The 18,491-nt window shown below is 40.1% G+C and overlaps 1 protein-coding gene across 1 annotated transcript in view; it reads left to right on the top strand.

Moving 5' to 3' along the window:
• The window catches only part of CTNNAL1 (catenin alpha like 1), a 974,420-nt gene that overhangs the window by 632,979 nt on the left and 322,950 nt on the right, over window positions 1-18,491 (top strand). The window lies entirely within an intron of this gene.

The following is an 18,491-nucleotide window of genomic DNA, read 5'->3' on the forward strand; positions in this document are numbered from 1 at the left end:
CAAATTCCCAGCCAAGATGAATGATTGTGAAAAAGTTCAAAAGGAATACCTTGCCATTCTGATGTACAGTTTTGCAACGGGTCAACTCTTTATCTACGGCATAGTTAACTATTTCCAGAACTAGAGAAGTACAGGTCTTCATTAAACCATCCTCTTTTTTGTCTTTTCCTCTTACAGCTTGAATAATGTGCAATGTCTGTAGAATTAATTCTGTTGACCCTCAAGTCCTGCTAATTAGTGGCAAATATGATGGTTTATTTTGGCAAACATATTTTCTATTATGTAGTCAAGGAAAGGGTTCATTGGATCATATGAAGCCTTCAGTCTAATTATTTCTTTGCAAGTGGTGATGCAATTTCTTTTTTCTTTGTTTTAATTGATTCACCTACAATGTCCCCCCTCCCAAGAACTGAACTGAGCATAGTATCCCTTAAATTGTGATTGCAAATCTTTCGTTTATTTCGCTAGATTGAATTATCTGATATTCAAGTTAAAATCATTTTTTATAAAATTAATAGGTGATTTGATGTATTCATCTGCAGCGCCTTGGAATGTATATATCTACTGTTTCAGTTATCAGCCTTACAATAATTTAAAACTACATTTAAGAACACTGACTATACCAAAGCTACATAAGATAAAAACATAGACAGACCAATCTGTTAAACGGCAAAATAGTGTTTAAACACTGTATTCCCTTCTAATGGAAAATCAGTCAGCAAATCTATCAGATATATAAAAGTGCAAGCACCTTGAGACACTAAAAGTGCACATTTCCATCAGAGGCTTACAGCCTAAAAAAAATACACATCACTATCAATTAAATAGCTTAAAATCTTTTAGAAGCTGTCTTTCCAGGTATGAGCAATCTATCAACATACCTATTATGAAAAAGTGCAATGCAGGAGTGTGTTGGGAAACCATCCTATTTAAGCAGGAGCTAGCAGCGTGTTACATCATGGAATACGTGCAAATCCACAAAGGATATCTGGCTCATGTGATAGCTAACGTGGTAGGCAGCTCTCCCAGGTGAGGCCACACAGCCCATAAAAATGACGCTACAGAATTGACCACAGACACATCGTCTGGTTTAGTGCACAGTGCCATGACTGGTTTAACACATCTAATCCCGAAAGGTTCCAAAAGGAGGAGGAGCCATCACCAGAGTGCGGCATAATATTTCTTGCCAAAAAGAATAACGTGGTTTAGATTGTCAGTCCTTCTAAAGCTACAATCACAGTGGTCAAGGCTAACAGTGAGCATAATGGATTCGTATGAAATAATCCCTGGTCTTTAGGATACCAGGCCAGAATTTTATGTACAATGTTCGCTTCAATTTGTGATAAAACACATCCACGTATTCAGAGCAGGAGGGCCATTGGTGTTGCTGAAATAATAGCTCGTGATAAAACCTGGCTTTTTTATATCTGCATATATTCATGATACTGTTCTTAAATCAGATGTGCAGTGTCTTGCATGACTCTATTGAGGGCTTCCCACAAGGACACCATCTGTAGCTCATTTAAAATTTTCTGTACATGGACGACCATGTGTGACCCAGCAAGTGCCACTGGCTGTAACTTCTACTAAGGTTTCCAGGTAAACTCCAGCCTTAGGATTTCTTACCAATCTAACCCAATGGAGGACTGGTCTGAGGGCTATAATTGATGATATTGGGGTAAAATGTAGCTCCGCATAGAGCACCACTAGAGGGGGGCCTGGTCCAAGCCCCAGCATAGTTCTTAAAAAATTATTCTTGGCTACTTGAAGTGATCAGACGTTCACATACCCCCATAACGCTGCTCCGTACAGTCTGGCTGCCACTGCCTTTTGCTTATATACTTTCAGAATGACACTAATCCTTCAGGCTACAGCCTTAAGCCTAAACTTTAAAGCTGCTCCTGCCATTTGTCTCAGAACTAAAGTAGCCTTATGCATTTGACTGCCCCAGTGCAAATTCCCTGAAAATCGTATTCCCAAGTAATCAAACTACTTGACAGTTTCCAAGGGTACGCCTTCAACCAAAGACTTCCGCTTAAAACTGGGAGAGGGCCTCCGTTCCATACTCTGTTTCGCTTCCATTACTGGTCAATGACTTCTTCTTGCAATATTCTACAAAAAGCTTTAATAGCCTATGGCCAGCGTTTTCTGTTCACGCCATCAATACTGCATCATGCGTGTATAGTGATATTAGCTCCCTCTTCCCAGCTATAGTGGGGATGGTCAAAGGCTCTTCCATCAACTAGTCTGCTACATCGTGTAAAAAGAGACTGAAAAGTAAGGGTGCCAGCATACACTCTTGCCGGACACCTTTTTCGACCGAGAAGGGTTCTGTGCACTCCCCACCCAAGCTATACCATACTTTAGCCATGTTACTGGAGTGTAAAGCCCTTATGGCCAATACTAGGAAGGTATTAACTCCTAAGTCTACCAGGGATCTCCAAAGCTTCTCTCTGTCGACTAAATCGAAGGCTGCTTTGATGTCTACAAATATTAAATACACCAATGACTTCCTTATCAGCGTAAATTTGTAAGAAATCATGTATAGTTGGAAAGCCTGGTTGATGATCCTTATACGAGGCCTAAAACTGGCTTGCGCTTCCGTCATAATGTTATGGGCTTCAACCCACTCCTGGGGGCCGTTGAGCAGGACTTTCCCTAAAATGTTACCTGCGTCATCCAAGAGGGGGCTGAGGCAGTAATTAGATGGGTTAGTTCGATCACTTTTCATATGGATCTGCATAATAATAGCTGAACGCCATGAAGGAGGGACGGTGTTTCTCAGCAAGTGCTGACTTAAACACTTTGGTGAGAATGCTGGCCCAAAGGTGTAGCTCCTCACAATATATATCGAAAGGCACCAAATCAGGGCCTGGGGCCTTTTGTTTCTTCATATCAATCAAGACTCTCCCCACCTCTGGTACAAGTAGATCGATTACACAAGGCCCAAAGCAAACATTCTCTTGAGCTGGCACAGAAATGGGTTGGCATTTTATAAGGTACTAAAAAAGCTGATACATGCAGATGGCCCAATGTAGGTTTCTACGATGTTTACTGACCCCTTCTCTACCTCTGATACCAGTTCTGAGAATGTTTTTGAATTGTTTTCATACAAGACCTCCCTCAATTCCTCCCAAAGAGTCAATTGGTGCAGCAGTTTCTAAGTTCTCAGAAGATGTTTGTATTCACCTCTATCCTCCCGAAATAACAATTTGCTTTGTGGGCAACAGTGTCATTGCACTATGGCAGACGCAACAACTCCCTTCATTCTGAGGCATCCCTTGTTATTCCAGTTAACCCTTGCACTAGGACCAATGGGCTTAGACCACAGCCTTCAGGTCCTTTAACAACCCAATGTAGGCTGATAAGATTACACCATTGTCATTTGAAGGGTAGTTCAAAATTGCAGATCCACACCTTGTCGTTAGACACTCTATCAATGGAAGTTTGTGTGAATATTTCTGACTGCTCCACCTTATTCTCTTTCTGCTGTTGGAAGGGGCATTCACGTGCCTATAACTCCTCTCCATTGAATTATATGCAATGGCTCCCAACCTCAGGCACAATTTCAGACAGAGTGTCACAGGGTCATGGTCACTCTCCTAACAGCAGTCATATCATGCACATGTTCCCATCCCTCTTTATTGTTAAAAGTTGCCCAAGCAGTGTTGTCTGAGGGAGTGCGGACCAATAATAAAATGCAGCTTGCAGTTTATCAGGAGCTCAGAGAATGCACCTCCCTTCTTGGTGGATTTAAATTTGTTCATTGCTGACTTGTGAATATCTAGACTATGTTCTTCCATAGGCCCTCATTATTAATGATAGCATCGGATGGCTGTGTGTTAAAATCTCCACAAATCAATAGCAATTACTTCTCCCCTTTGTCTCTTCGCCGGAGAGGTCAACTGTTTTCCAGCAATGCGAGATTTCATATCCCAGAACTGCCAAACATTTTTCTTCCCAATCCCTGCAGTTCCATCTACTAGAGGAAACATTGAGACCTCTGTATTCACTGTTGCCTTCCAGGCATTCTAGTCAGTACAACATCCACCTTTCCATCATCCTAGTCAGAAAAAGAATCCTTATGTAGGACTGAATTCACATACGTGACCTACTATAAGACCCCAAATGCTGCATCCTACTTACCACTGGGCTGGAGTATGATGACTCTCATGTACTACACAAAGCAATACCTAAGTGCTACCTAGCTCTTTTTTGAACCCTTAAAAGCAAGAAATGCAGTGAGTGACTAGGTTTGAAATTCAAAAACTGATTGCCAACTGACTGCATCAAAGAATACATAACATTGGAGTATGAGTCTTTACTAGTTTGTTGTTCTTCTAGTACGACTTTCGTGCCCTCCTTCCTGCTAACCAATCTAACACCCCCACACAACACTGTTTTCCCAGATGCTGTTTTGGTTTGTCTTTTGATCATCACAAGTAACTATCTGAATCATTTTTTCTTGGGTGACCTCAAAGTCTGGTCCGACAAACCTAAACTGTGACCTAATCTATCATTTATTGTCAGCCTTGAAATTTTCAACCTTTATCAGCTAGTAATTAGATCAACTCACCCTGCTCACCATGCTCTTGATGCAAGTATAACCTCAGAATGACTTATCTCAGTTACAGGACACAGCTCCATCAGCTGGAGTGATCATGACATCATCTACATGTCCATTGCACAACCCTCTCCATCAGCCTTCTACACATATAATCCTAACTGGTACACAAAGAGCCTCAACTTAGATTAGTTTCAGTTAGAACTGTCTGCTTCAAGGTCCTTGGATTCTCTGATGACTGATAATCAATTTCATCAATGACTCTGAGATACCTTCAACAAAGTGGTTTCCCACAAAGCCTCATGAAACTGACAACACTGTTCAAAGGCTTCCTCAACATGGCCTTAAAAAAAGCATAACTACAATCCTTGAATGAGAGTCAAGAAATATGATGCATGAGCAAAATGTGGAAAACTAGCAAAAGTACAAGATAGATAAATCAAGCCAAAATATTTCACTATACATTTCAGATGCATTGCACCAAGCCAAGGGACTCCTCTACATCACCTCTGAAGTCAGTGACCCACTCAATAACTCATGCTGTATAAAACGCTCTCAGCAGCTCTCCAACTTTCAGTTGGATCACTTTATTGAAAAGGCTAACAATCTACAGACACTTGTCCAATCCCGAAGAAATAGAAATAGCTAATTGCAGTGGAATTCTGTCTCAAAACTGTGCAGAAACAATGCAGTCAAAACTCTTCATATTCAAGATTCTCTCCATAAAATAAACTACTGAATTGATTACCGAATTAGGACTCGACCTATGCCTCTCAAAGATAGTTGAACACTTGGCATTGTTTGCCGCCATATTTGCAAGAGCAAAAATTAACTCATCCTTCTCAACTCTCGGATTCCCTACCAAACTAAGTGAATTCTGCAACCTTCATTTGCTTAAGAAGGAAGGCCTTGATCAATTGTGACCAGCATACTAAAAGTCAGCATCAAATGGACCAATTTTGAGGATGCTCATTGAAAAGGTAGCCTTCATTCAAATCTCTTATTTCATCAAAAAACAAGTTCCTTTCAGACAAACAGATATGCTTTTATCGCAGAAGACCACTGAATCTGCTTACTTTGCAATCTTGGACTACCTCAAAAACATTGTAGATTCTAACAAAGTCGCTGACTACCTTCTTCTTATTCTCTATTTTTTCATTAGCCTTTGACACTCTTGACCATGTACTCCTACTCTAAAAACTAAGGGGGTAAAATAGAGTTTGGTGGGAGCACCATCGTAAATCGGCTGTGCATCGGCCCAGTCAAACTCCTGGTTCTCCCACCCCATTTAGAAATGAAGTAACTGCTGTGTTTCCTTGATCTGATGTACCAACTAACACTATACCACTGGGTCATAATTCTGCTACCCATTGGACAACTATTTGAATTCTCTGCAGGAGAGTGCATTGTTGGGCATGGAAATTGCTAAGAGCGCCTCCAGCACCCCCATGCCCCGCACTGTGCACATGCACAGAATACTCCAGGTTCAACTGGGCATTGATTTTTTGTTTTCAATAATAAACTCCTGCTTTGAAAGTTTCTTTCTGGAAAACAAAAAGGTTTTCTGAGTGTACAGCAAACATGGTGTCTGTTCTGCAAATTCTTCAGCCCTCAGAGAAGCTGGAGTTGTTCTGAAGATCTCTTTAAGATCCCTGTTAGGCAGGCAGTAATCTCTAAATTTATTGAAATCATGCTTCCTCCTTTCTGCTAGCTATCATTTTTAGCCATCTGGCATGTGTTTCTTAATAATTGTCCTCACTCCTTTTAATGGATTCATGTCCTCCTTCCTGGATCTCCTCAATTCCTTCATGCTTTACTTGCTACAACTATGCCGGCAAAAACAATGATCATTTTAAGAATCTAAAAACAATCAGACCTGGACATGACAGAACTCAATGCCTACGAGTAGTAGACATTTGTATGATAGAGAACCATGTAAAGCTTAACTGTTCGAAAGATTAAACACCTCGGTTGTATCTCACCATCATTTTACTTAGGGAAACTCGACCTCCACTGCACCTCTTTACCTTAGAGAGTAAAGAACCAGGGTGCGATCAAGGACCATAACTTCACTTTCCAAACAAGGATAAATTAGGTGAACAAAGGTGCTTTCTTCGCCACAGATTGCCACCCTGGACAGTTCCTCTCCTAAACCTCTCCCACAGATTCCTGACCTCAAAAGCTCTTGTTGCGTCATGCCTTATTTTTGTGAAAGGGCTCTGTAACGGGCTTCTAATACATTCAATGGGAAATTCCTGCAAATACAATGTCCCGAACTAGACAAGTACTTATCCTGAGCTAACACGACCACATAGCCCCAGCCCTCAAGGCCTTGCACTAGCTTCTTGTCTCTGGCAGGAGCTCTTTCAGAGATCTCTACATCTCTCACCAGGAGGTACACATTTTGTGCAGTCCAAATTCAGGCTCATGTCACAGGACGAACTTCAAATATAGAATGGCTTCCTTGTTGCTGATAATTCTTCTTTTTAAAGAACACAACCTTCTTTGCACTGACATGCAAACTCTAGCATAAGATTTAGAATGTAAATGAAGACCTGCTTGTTTCCTACAACTCAATTCTAAGGGATGCAACTTACAAGTACTGCTGCTCTGCATAATCTAATCGAATTGCGATCCTATAACTGTGCACTGTTTGCTTTCATTCCTCTTGCAAATATTGCTGTGTGATTTGCGCACTGCTGCTCAATTGAAGCACATGCCCAGTCTCTACACACCACTCTAATATGTGCTTGTCAAAAGCATAACCTCAACCTACATTCTTTCCACCATGCTTACCTAGTGGTTAGATTCTCGTCCATTTCAAAGGTGCTTTGGCCATCACAAGGTCTAGAAAATCGCTATATAAATGCCAATGTAGTACTGTAGCTAACTGGGATATGGAATTATTGACTCCTGCTAGACTCTGCTCAGACCTAATCCTAATTTTAGGAAGAAATGTAGATGTTTTCTTTGAGAGAGGGAATAGGAAGGGCAAATCGGATAACAACATGAACGTGTCTTTATCCGCCCCTACGAAGCAATTTGCCATTCAATTACTGATGCCAAGGTTGTCCACCTGTTTTGTGACCAAAACATGACTCCTTCCCCGCCCCAATGAAAAAGATGCTACCTTAAGGGTATGGGAGGGTTTGAGAAAAAAGGCGTCTTCGCTGCCGGAGTTCCTTGGAGCAGCAGGTAAAGGGTGGCGAGGTCCCGGGAGCGAGGCACCGGCAGCCTGGCGAGGGAACCGGTAACCAGGTGGGGGTGCACTCCCCTTCTTATCCTTGCACTGTAGCCCCCTCCTCAAATTCCAAAGCCTGTTAATATTGGAGCAACCTACAGCTTTGGAATAGTTTTGTACCAGAACATGTCTGCAGTGCTCCCCTGCTGCTATGGTTTGAAGAGACACTCGGGGCGGCTCTAGGCTCATGGCGGCCCTGGGCAGGGAGCGTAGGTAGGGGGCCCCGGAAGAGGGGGTCCAGGCGGGGCGGAGCACGGAGGTCAGTGAAGATGGGGGGGGGTCAGGGTGTTTGGAAGTGGAACAGAGCCGGAGGCCGCCAAATCCCTGCCAGGGGCCGCCACACAAATATGTATCCATCCTCAGAGGATTATTATATTAAGGATATATATTGGGGTGGTGGCCCCTGGGGTTTGGTGGCCCTGTGCAGGTGCACAGCTTGCACATGCCTAAGGCCGCGCCTGAGACACTGTCTTTTATGTCTCAAAACGACTGTATTTTTCTTCTTTGAAAAAAGTAGATTTCCACTTAATTTATGTATTTCTTCGAGTGGCATTAGTTTATAGTTGCAAACATGTTTTGTTGCCTGAAAGGAGGCTTCGGAGAGCTACAGTTCCCTTGCATCCCAGTGGACGAGGTGCTTGTATCCATCTACGTGCAGGTTTTCGCCCAAACCTGTGGGCGTTCACGCTCCTGCTTTCCCTGCAGTGTGAAGGGCCAGAGTTCGGAGAACTGTAGCACCCCACTCCTGGCTCGTTTATCGCGAATAACTTGGCTAAGATGGCACATTAATATATAAAAAGTAAAGTACCGTAATGTATCAAGCCTTCAGGAAGCAACTCAAGACCTGGCTGTTCGAGCAGTAGCAGGCCCCCCCTCCACAAGCGCCTAGAGACCCTCCGGGTGAGTAGCGCGCTATACAAATGCTTTGATTGATTGATTGATTGAAGTATTTACATTGTAAACATTTTCTGGTGCATAAAAAAGTTTGTTTTAAAAAAAAAAACACCAACATGTAGAAAAACTGTGCTGAACACCAAGATGGAAGTGGCATTGGAGGAGAGATAAAATTGTATTTTTCTTGTCCGTTTATTGAAGTGACCTGTCTATAGAGACTTGGAGAAGACTTCTCGTGAGGGTAGAGGAATATCATGTCTTCCTGTCACCATAGTAATTTTCAATTACAAGTTCTGTTTGAGAAAATATTCAACTAGGATGACATTGAGAAAGCTGTTGGACACAAAACTGTAAAGGTTAAGTTTTCCAAGACATTCAGAATTATAACTGACTGCTTACATGTCAAAGATGAGACCGTCATTGATTCAACCTTTGACCCCGGGTTAGCTGCAGATCTTCTTGGAACAGTGATAGACGATCAATGTCTCTTGCAGAGTGCTGCTTTACCCCACACATTCAGCTCTTTTTAAAAAGTGAAGAATTTCTGATTTAATTAAACCTTCTGTTATCGGCTTAGTCCCTGTGGTGAAGAACTGACAATAAATCTCCTTTCTGTATAACTGCATAACGTGAAGGCCCACATGAAAATAAAACCACGACAGACGAAGGGAAAACCAGTTTATCAATCGACGTGTCAGAAGGTCAGCGAAGACAGTGCTATGAGGAGACTGGGGCTAATAATGGGTTTTTTTCCGGACACTGCAGTCTAGGAAATTCAGTTTCCTCCACAGTCGCCTATTATTTTTTCCACAATAGGAGAAATTGTATTATACGCGTTATTTTGTGATTGTTATCTTTCTCCAGAAGAAAACACTTAGCTCTATGTCAGACCTGAAGGCTTAAGTGTAGATTGAGGTCAATGTAAAAGTGTCAATATTTGTAATGGTGATTACAATTGAGGTGAATATTCAGTGTGAACAGACGAAGGAAGTAGGACCCTGTTTAGGCCGCTTAACCAATTTAAACACTAAAGCGAATTTCAGTTGGGACCAGTGACGTAGGGAACCCCCAGTTTAGCAGCTTAAGTGTGTGTGTGTGGGGGGTGATGGTTGCACTGGGCTCCAAGGGCTTATGGACTGTTTGCCACTAAACATTAAATAGTTGCTAATGCCCCTCTTCTTTCTGCATATAAACTTCTCAATAATAATACTGTTAGGCAATACGCACCAGAAGGGTGTGGTATGTGGGCTGATATGCAGATGGAAAAGTGTAGTAAATACATGAGAGAAATGTAGGAAAAAGTAAGGATGAGAGACAAAATATGATTAGATGGAGAAAAGAGGAAGGCATGGTGAAAGTAAGGAAACAAAGTAGAAAAGTTGAAAGGGAGGATGAAAAGTTGAAATAATGAATGGCAAGAAGTATGAAAGGATGGCTGGATGAAAGTATTATTAGTTCAATGGGGGAATAAATGGAAGGCTGAAGAATGGACAGATTAGGAAGAGTGAAAAGGTGACTGGGTTAAAGAATGGATATATGGGTACATGAACACATAAACAGGTGGATCTTTGAAGTGATGATGTATTTATGAAAAGATGAATGCGTAGATGGATGGCTGGATGATGAAATGTAAAGGTGGCTCCCCTACGGAGGGTCGGTTTGTCTGCTTCACAAACTTAGTGTGTTTAGCGTTATAGGAAAAGTAGTGGCATCTTAATTTTCGGGGTACTCCCTTGATTGTGACTTTGCAGGTCTTCATATTGGGAGCCATAACATCACTTTCATTACAACTGCAGTACCTTTAAATTGCATGTTATGGCATCAGAACTGCCTTTACTTTGCAGGTAAGTTAGCAGCTAAAGAAAAAGTGTGTGCATTTACTGAAAAAAACAAATGTTAAAGTGACGTTATAGTTAGGAATTATAATAATTTGCTACTTTATATAAAAAAAACGTAAACATTCAATAAGGAAAGCAATGGTAAAGGACATTATAGTTAAATGAACATGCCAGTAAAACATACTATTGTAAATTAACAAAACAACTGAAATTCATTAGTTATAGTTATCTCAGGTAACTCTAACTCGTGTCCTAAAGTAATTAACTCGTGCCCCTGCCATGTACAGAGTTATCATCAATGATCTCATTGATGTCATAGAATATGCCATAAGTGATGTAATATGTGAGATATTTAGCTGTACTTGGCAAAACTTTTGTGCCCTTGCATTTCCATAAGGACTTTTAGACTGTGATACAGAAAAACAGCTGAACAGAATTACTCCACATTTGGCAGAAAGCTACATCTTTGCCTAGAAAGCATGCTTTTGTGACGTGGAGTAAATCAGTTTAGCCCTTTTTGAGAAATGAAGGTGAAAAAAATCGAGATATATGGATGTTTGGTTGTGCAGGAGTGCAGTGGGACTGCAAATTCAAAAAATAAAGTGATCCGATCGGTCACAAGGGCTTTTTTTTGGCTGACATTACAGGAACATTTTAAAAAAACAAACAGGTGGGCAAGGTAGGAGTACCCTGATCCCCTCGCCTCTGAGGTGGTGGTCACACAGGGACTGCCTGGGCTGAAAAGTAACAACAACAAAAAATGGGCGCGACTATCATTGGCCAGTATCTATCAGATCCTAAGCCCAGCCCCCTTCCCGCTGAGTTGCACACAAGAGCCAATGCAGAACCCCTTATTCTCTTGTGGTACCACACATAAAAAACTAAAAAAGCAAATGTGGAGTGGGGGGAGGTCTGTAGCCAATTGACCACCTGTGGGGAGTTGGGGGAGTTAGGGGGTGGGGGTCTGGCTGCAGGTTGGGTGCAGGTAAGGTCTTGCATTCAACCCCCAGATGTGTACAATCGGAGACCATGGGCGCCTGGGGATCGGCCATAGATGTATGGTTATAATAGTTTACTTAAAAGGAAAAAATAGGAAATTACCAGAAAAGCAAATATTTACGTAGAATTATACTTAAGTAAGGTAGTAACATTTTAACTTACAAAAAAAACCTGGAAATTCACTGAAAAAAAAACAAAGGTTAAAGTGGAATGATACACAGGTCTTCTAATAACAAAAAAAGTTTAAAAGCACAATGAAATTCATTGGTGATATGAAAATGACCTAAGTATAACTTGCACCACTGTGATGCTCCTCTTATGACCTTACTTATTACATCACTAATGACATCTGAAATGTATTGTGGTGCAAGTTATACTTAGGTCAGGTACATATAAATGGTGTAGTTCAGTATTTTTTTGTTTTGAAAAGTTTGTTTCAAGTTTGGGTTTTTAATGAATATATATTTATATATAATTTAAAATCAAATATTGTATGTCTTTTTTCTTTTAAATTTACTAACATCTCGATGAATTATGATATTTTTCTACACAAAGTTAATATTAATTTTAGTTTTATATTTTAAACTACCAGTCCCTTAACGCTACAAAACAATATTATCCCTAATCACTGCCCATCCCTGATCCTAAAAACTCCTGAATACCCTATACTTTATCCATTTGAGCCTTAAAAACCCCTTACTGCTCCTAAACACTACCTATCCCTGATATCTTAAAACTACATATTACTCTAATCACTACCCATCCCTGAGCCCTAAAAATCCTTATTACACCTCTACACTACCCATCGCTGGACCCTAAAAATTCCGAATTATTCCTGGACACCACCCATTACGGAGTCCTAAAACCCCTTATCACCCTATATACGTTTTTTAACTTAAAACTATAAACACTTACTATAATGGTGATTTTTAGAAATTAGGTATGTATTATTTATTAATTAATTAATTAAAATCTAATTGCTTAGAATGTAATTATTGTTTACCTAATGATTACATATGTGGAATGTACATTTAATTTACATTACTATAACAATTCTAAGTGACATAACCTTACCAATATGATGCATGTTAGTGTGTGTGGCGGTCACTGTGTAGTTATAGTGTGGCCAAAGTTCTCAGGGGAAGAGCATTTTTTGTTCCACTAATAACTTAAATTTGATGAATCTGCACAAAACTTTCCAAAAAAAGTTAATCTATTACTGTCTCGTTCATGGAAAGTATTAGGTTGATAGACAAACAGGGGCCAGGAAAAAGGGGTTGGTCCCAAAAACATTGATTTCCCATATTAATTGCTAAAGGAAACTCTGCTCTCCGGTACAGAAAAAAACAGCTGAACAGGATTTGTCAGAAAGTTAAAACTTTGCTCAGAAGAAGTGGGTTTTTTGAATTGGTGTAAATCCATTCAGTTGTTTTCGTGAAATAAGCATTTAAATAGGTGCTTGGGTTGGGCAGGAAGGGGTTAAAAAGTTATGTATATCTGGATGGTGGTCCCGTGGTAAAGATTTTTGTTTTTAAACTGGTCTTTTGATTAGCTGATGGAGGTTTTTCTCCAGTCATTTCTCTACAGCAGTGCCAGTACCATGTGACCTGATTGACTGGCCTCTACTCAGAAGAAAATGTTGCGTCCTCCAATGTAGGACTCTGGCTCAAGTCCTGTGTCCTGAAAAAAAAGTGCAAATTGTATAAGGTGGCAGGGTAGGGACAAGGCGGCTCCTAGGTACTTGTGGGCGGGCAGAAACCCTGATAGACCCCTGAAACAGTAAAATATTTTTTTCTGACCACAGATACCGCTTTACTTCTGTGGCCTTTCTGTCATGTATTGCAGCACTTCTACAGGAGCTCCGGGTACAAGCTTCTGCCCCACAATACCCTGAGGAAGGTTGCCCGGGAACCTGGGCATGGACACATTGCATATAGAGTACAACAGGAGTAACACGTTACCCCAAAAATAAATTTATAGAAAAGGATAAGAAAATGCAAGTTGGGTTCCCATAGGGTGTTGGGGCATGGGTTTTGGCAGTGTACTTCAGGGGGCTTGACATTCACAACTGGGTTGAGTGATGGGCCTGGCATAAGGCCAGGCCCTGTGGCTAACCCCCTCTGCACATGGCCTTATGGGATGGCTGCACATTACCTTAGGGATTTGTGTGTATGCTCAACTTTGAATATGATTAAAAAAGAACAGAAAAGCACCTAAATGTTAAAGTGGCCTTATAGTTAGGTGTTGAAACCAGATAAACATTTAAAAAAATAAAAGAAACTGAAATTCACAATTTATAGTTTACTTAGCTAACATAAACATGCCCCCCTCATGACCTTAAATTTGAATATCTCCTTTATGATCGGATGAGTTTAGCAAGATGAGAGGCTGGCCGCTGCAAAACCTTAGGGGTTCCTAACACATTTTCTATAACATTACAAGTTAAAATGAAGGAAGGTTTATCCAAGTCAGAGTTCTTGATTGCTGTGTGCATTGATTTGGGGAAATGGCATTAACAATGCGATTGGAACCACACCTGCCGTTACCATGCAAGCGTTACCACTCTTGCCTTTACCTCGCATAGGACTTTACCTCGCATGCCTTTATTGATTTGCAATAAACCACACTGCACTGACTAATGTAGCCCAAATTCTGTTGGTAGTAGCAGCCTCTTATTTGCTTTGTTTGTGTCAGTACTGTTTCTCCTATAATTCCTCTCTGCACCATAGCTGTTCACCATTCCTTATTCCATCCTACAGACACATCAACCTTAAGTATCCTCAGGGGAACACTATGAGAGTGGGCTTGTCACTCCCATCATTGATCACACCTGTTTGTCAGTCATTTCTGCCTGCCTCAAACATGATCTGCAATGGTCACAATTTAACTCGAAAGGTGGACACATCCGAGGTATAAGGGAAAGAGGAATGTGGCACGGGATGTTCGGGCTGTTTAATTCTCATTGCTGGCCTTTATTTTTAGTTCCATCAATCCCTACTGTAGGTAAAAAGTACAAGTGCAGTTTGTTTTTTCGATATCATTTTGATCAGGCTCCCCTTAAAAGCATTTTTTTATTACTGTTTTATTTTGCTGTTATTGACGCATTTTTTCCGAAAAAGGATTTTCCCGCAACAAAAAGGTATAGGCGCTTTTCATTTACATGTGTTCATGTTAAAAAAAACTGATTGCCCAGTTTCGTTGCCGTGAAGTGGGCTCCTCTCTTGCATCTGACAATTATAGCACCTCGAAAGACCTGGCTACCAAATCTGCATTCTTCAGGGTTGTTCCCATCAATTAAACTTGCATTTCCTCCATGTGTCCTGCAAATTATAGTAACACCCATGTCCTGCTAGCCTCCCTGCCTCCCACAAACAAAAATCCAGGGAATCAACAAATAGAACCATGGTGGTTCAAGTATACACTGCCTAACCATGAACAGCAAACCACCTGCCTACTACATTCTTTAGCAATGGTATATATTACATATGTGCATACTTCAATTATCTCATTAGAGCCACCATGATCAATAACCCATTAAACAAGGTGAATTTATTTAAAAAAAACATTTATTCCGCACGTTTCGGTGCAAAACCCAAAATGCTGTCTACCACTTTCTTCAAGGCGCAAAAAGAATGGACAAAAACAAAGAGGGACAGAGGAACAAACCTAAAGAACAATAACCTGAATGGGGAATACATAAATATATGAGGCTCAAAATTAAAAATTATGCGTGCACCCATAATCTCTAGAACTGGTGTACTTTCCAAGGATACAAAAAAAGGGAGAAGTCAAAGAAATTTTGCATCCAACATACACATGAGATATATATATATATATATATATATATATTCACTGAAAAAAACCATAGGTTTTAGGCCTTATATAGTTAGGAATTAGCATTTAAAAAACCTTGAAAATTCACTGAAAAAACCATAGGTTTCAAGCCTTATATAGTTAGGAATTAACATATAAAAAAACATTGAAATTGCTCCTATATAGTTAGTTAGACCAACTATATTTGGCGCACCCGCACTCCACTGCTGATGATGTCACATATTACATCATTCATGACATGGTCCGTGACATCACTGATAACATCTCTGATGACATCTCAAATGACATCACTGATGACATCACTGATGACATCTCATTTGACATCACTGATGACATCACTGATGACATCAACCAGTGACTGTGTTTTTCTGTAAAGTTTAAATATGTTTTATATATTGAAGAATGAGTGGATGTATAAGTGTCTGGATGAAGGATTTAGTAGGTGCGTGACTGACTGTATGAGTGAGTGATTAAATGTGTCTTACTGAATGCATAGGTTAGTGACTAAACTGTGTGAATGTGTGCATCAGTATGTCTGTTGTTGTGTAAGCTGCTGCATGTGTTGATCAGTAGCTATATGAGTGGCTATATGGGTTATTGATTGGTTGCGCAGGTATTTGTATGGGAGACTGAGTGTGTGTGTGGCTGGCTGGGAGGTGTGTGACTCTGTACAGATCAATGTGTACTTGTATCAGTGATTGTATAAGAGAGCAAGTATGTGTTAGTATATGTTTGAATAAGTAAGGTGTTGTGTGTATAACTATATAGATGAGGAAATGAAAGTGTGATTGATTCTTTACATGATTGACTAGGTGTGTGAGTAACTCCATGGATGAGTGGCAGTGTGTGAGTGTCTGCATAGGTGTATGAGTGCATATGATAGTGTTGCATTGATGAGTGACTGTATGTATGAGTGATTGTATGGGTGAATGAGTGGATGTGTGTGTAGACCTAGGAATCAGTGAGTGCCTATGTAGTAACTGGTATTGGTGTGTCAATGGTTTCAAGAATGGTAGTCTGTATTTAACACTGGGTGTATCAAAGGTTATATTAGAGTGTGAGGAGGTGCATCGTAATATCACATGAATGATGTAATCAGTGATGTCATCAGTGATGTCAAATGAGATGTCATCAGTGATGTCATCAGTGATGTAATTTAAGATGTCATCAGTGATGTCACTGACCATGTCATGAATGATGTAATATGTGACATCATCAGCAGTGGATTGCGGGTGCGCCAAATATAGTTAGTCCAACTAACTATACAGGAGCAATTTCAATGGTTTTTTATATGTTAATTCCTAACTATATAAGGCCTGAAACCTATGGTTTTTTTAGTAAATTTTCAAGGATTTTTAAATGCTAATTCCTAACTATATAAGGCCTAAAACCTATGGTTTTTTCCGTGAATTTCAAAGGTTTTTTAAATGCTAATTCCTAACTATATAAGGCCTGAAACCTATGTTTTTTTCAGTGAATTTGCAAGGTTTTTTAAATGCTACTTCCTAACTAAATAAGGCCTGAAACCTATGGTTTTTTCAGTGAATCTGCAAGGTTTTTAAAATGCTAATTCTATTAGCGGATAGCATTTAAATATGTTAATATCCTTGTGGGACCACCTGAGCAGCCCTAGGGATCCGATTTTTGGACCGGAGCAAGATGCTCTCTGATTGTGCCGTATTTCTTGCCTTCTGCCCCCCTGATTGTGCCGTATTTCTTGCTTCTGCCCTGGGTGTATATATGTATATGTGTATTTATATACATGATTTGGTGTAAATCAGTTGAGTATTTTTTTTAGATATTTTAGTTAAAATAATATAGATATATTGGGAAGCAATTCCTTGCAGTTGACCCGCGGATCCTACTAACATTTTGTTGGCTGCAAACACTTAAACACTTCCACCAGGAAGTGTTGTCAGCCATCTTGGGACTTGGCTTGGAAAGAAGTCCCCAAACAAATGTCAAAAAAAGTAAAAAGCATCAGATTTACACCAAATAACCAAAAGTACTCTTTCTGGACCAAGAGGTAGCTTTCTGTTTGGTATAATACTGTCTAGAGGTTTGGGCTGTAGTCGTGTTCAAAACTCTCTATGAAAATTAACTTTGGAAAAACACTTCTTCTGACCCTTCTTTTTCTCTGCCTCCACTTGTCAGATTACCTACTGGTGAGTGTGTGTGTCTATGTGCAATCATGGTAAGTGTTTGCTAAGGGTTGAGTAGAACTATGCCGAAGCTCTTAAGAAACATATGATTTTTTACCCCTCCACTTAAATGTGCCCCATGCCTTCATGGATCTGCATGAATCTTGAGAGTCGTGCAATAGGCTTAACATGTTAACAGCCTGGAAATGTTATGCGGAATCATTAAAGAGTACCAAAGTTATTAGACTATGTAACCGCTTTTGCCTCCTCATCCCACTTAACTTGCTCCTCCTTCATTAATCTGGGTGACTCTTGGCATAGCAAGAAACATACTAAATGTCTGCCAAATTTCATTTGGATTCAGCAAATTATGCGAAATGATGTCATAGTTATTAGCAATTTACATTTTTTGGCTCTTTCAAATGTGCCTCCCTTGACGAATCTGCACAAATATAAACATACTAAGAGTAAACTAAACATGTTAAGCATCTGCTGGATTTTGTGCAAATTTGTCAGCGCTAACACTTAATGCAAATCAAAAAAATACCTTTCCAACTGTTAAGAGATCTGTAAAATGTAACCCCTTCATGCCCAGACAGGAACACGTTTTAAATGGTAACTGCTGAAAAATTACTGAACCAATTTACAACAAATCAAGCAAAGGCAATTCTTTCAGTGAAGTTCTACAGGAAACAAACACTTAATTTAAGTTAATCTTTGTCATGAATTGGTTCACTTTCAGGCACATTCATGTTCTCATCCAAAGCACTGTTATCAAAGTAGCAGTTATTTTAACAAATCAAAAGTGTAGAACACTTCCACTTATTTTGCATTTTTATGATCCAATGAGTTGAATGTCTTGAATAGTAAAACGCTCCTAGTAAAATTGGTAGCAGTTGCAACCCGAAATAAGCAGCAGTGACAGGGTAGGCACACATGCAGTCTCTTCCACAAAGACACACATATACTCACACAAATCC

This window comes from Lissotriton vulgaris, chromosome 4_1 (genome assembly GCF_964263255.1).
Source record: "Lissotriton vulgaris chromosome 4_1, aLisVul1.2, whole genome shotgun sequence".
Classification (NCBI taxonomy): domain Eukaryota; kingdom Metazoa; phylum Chordata; class Amphibia; order Caudata; family Salamandridae; genus Lissotriton; species Lissotriton vulgaris.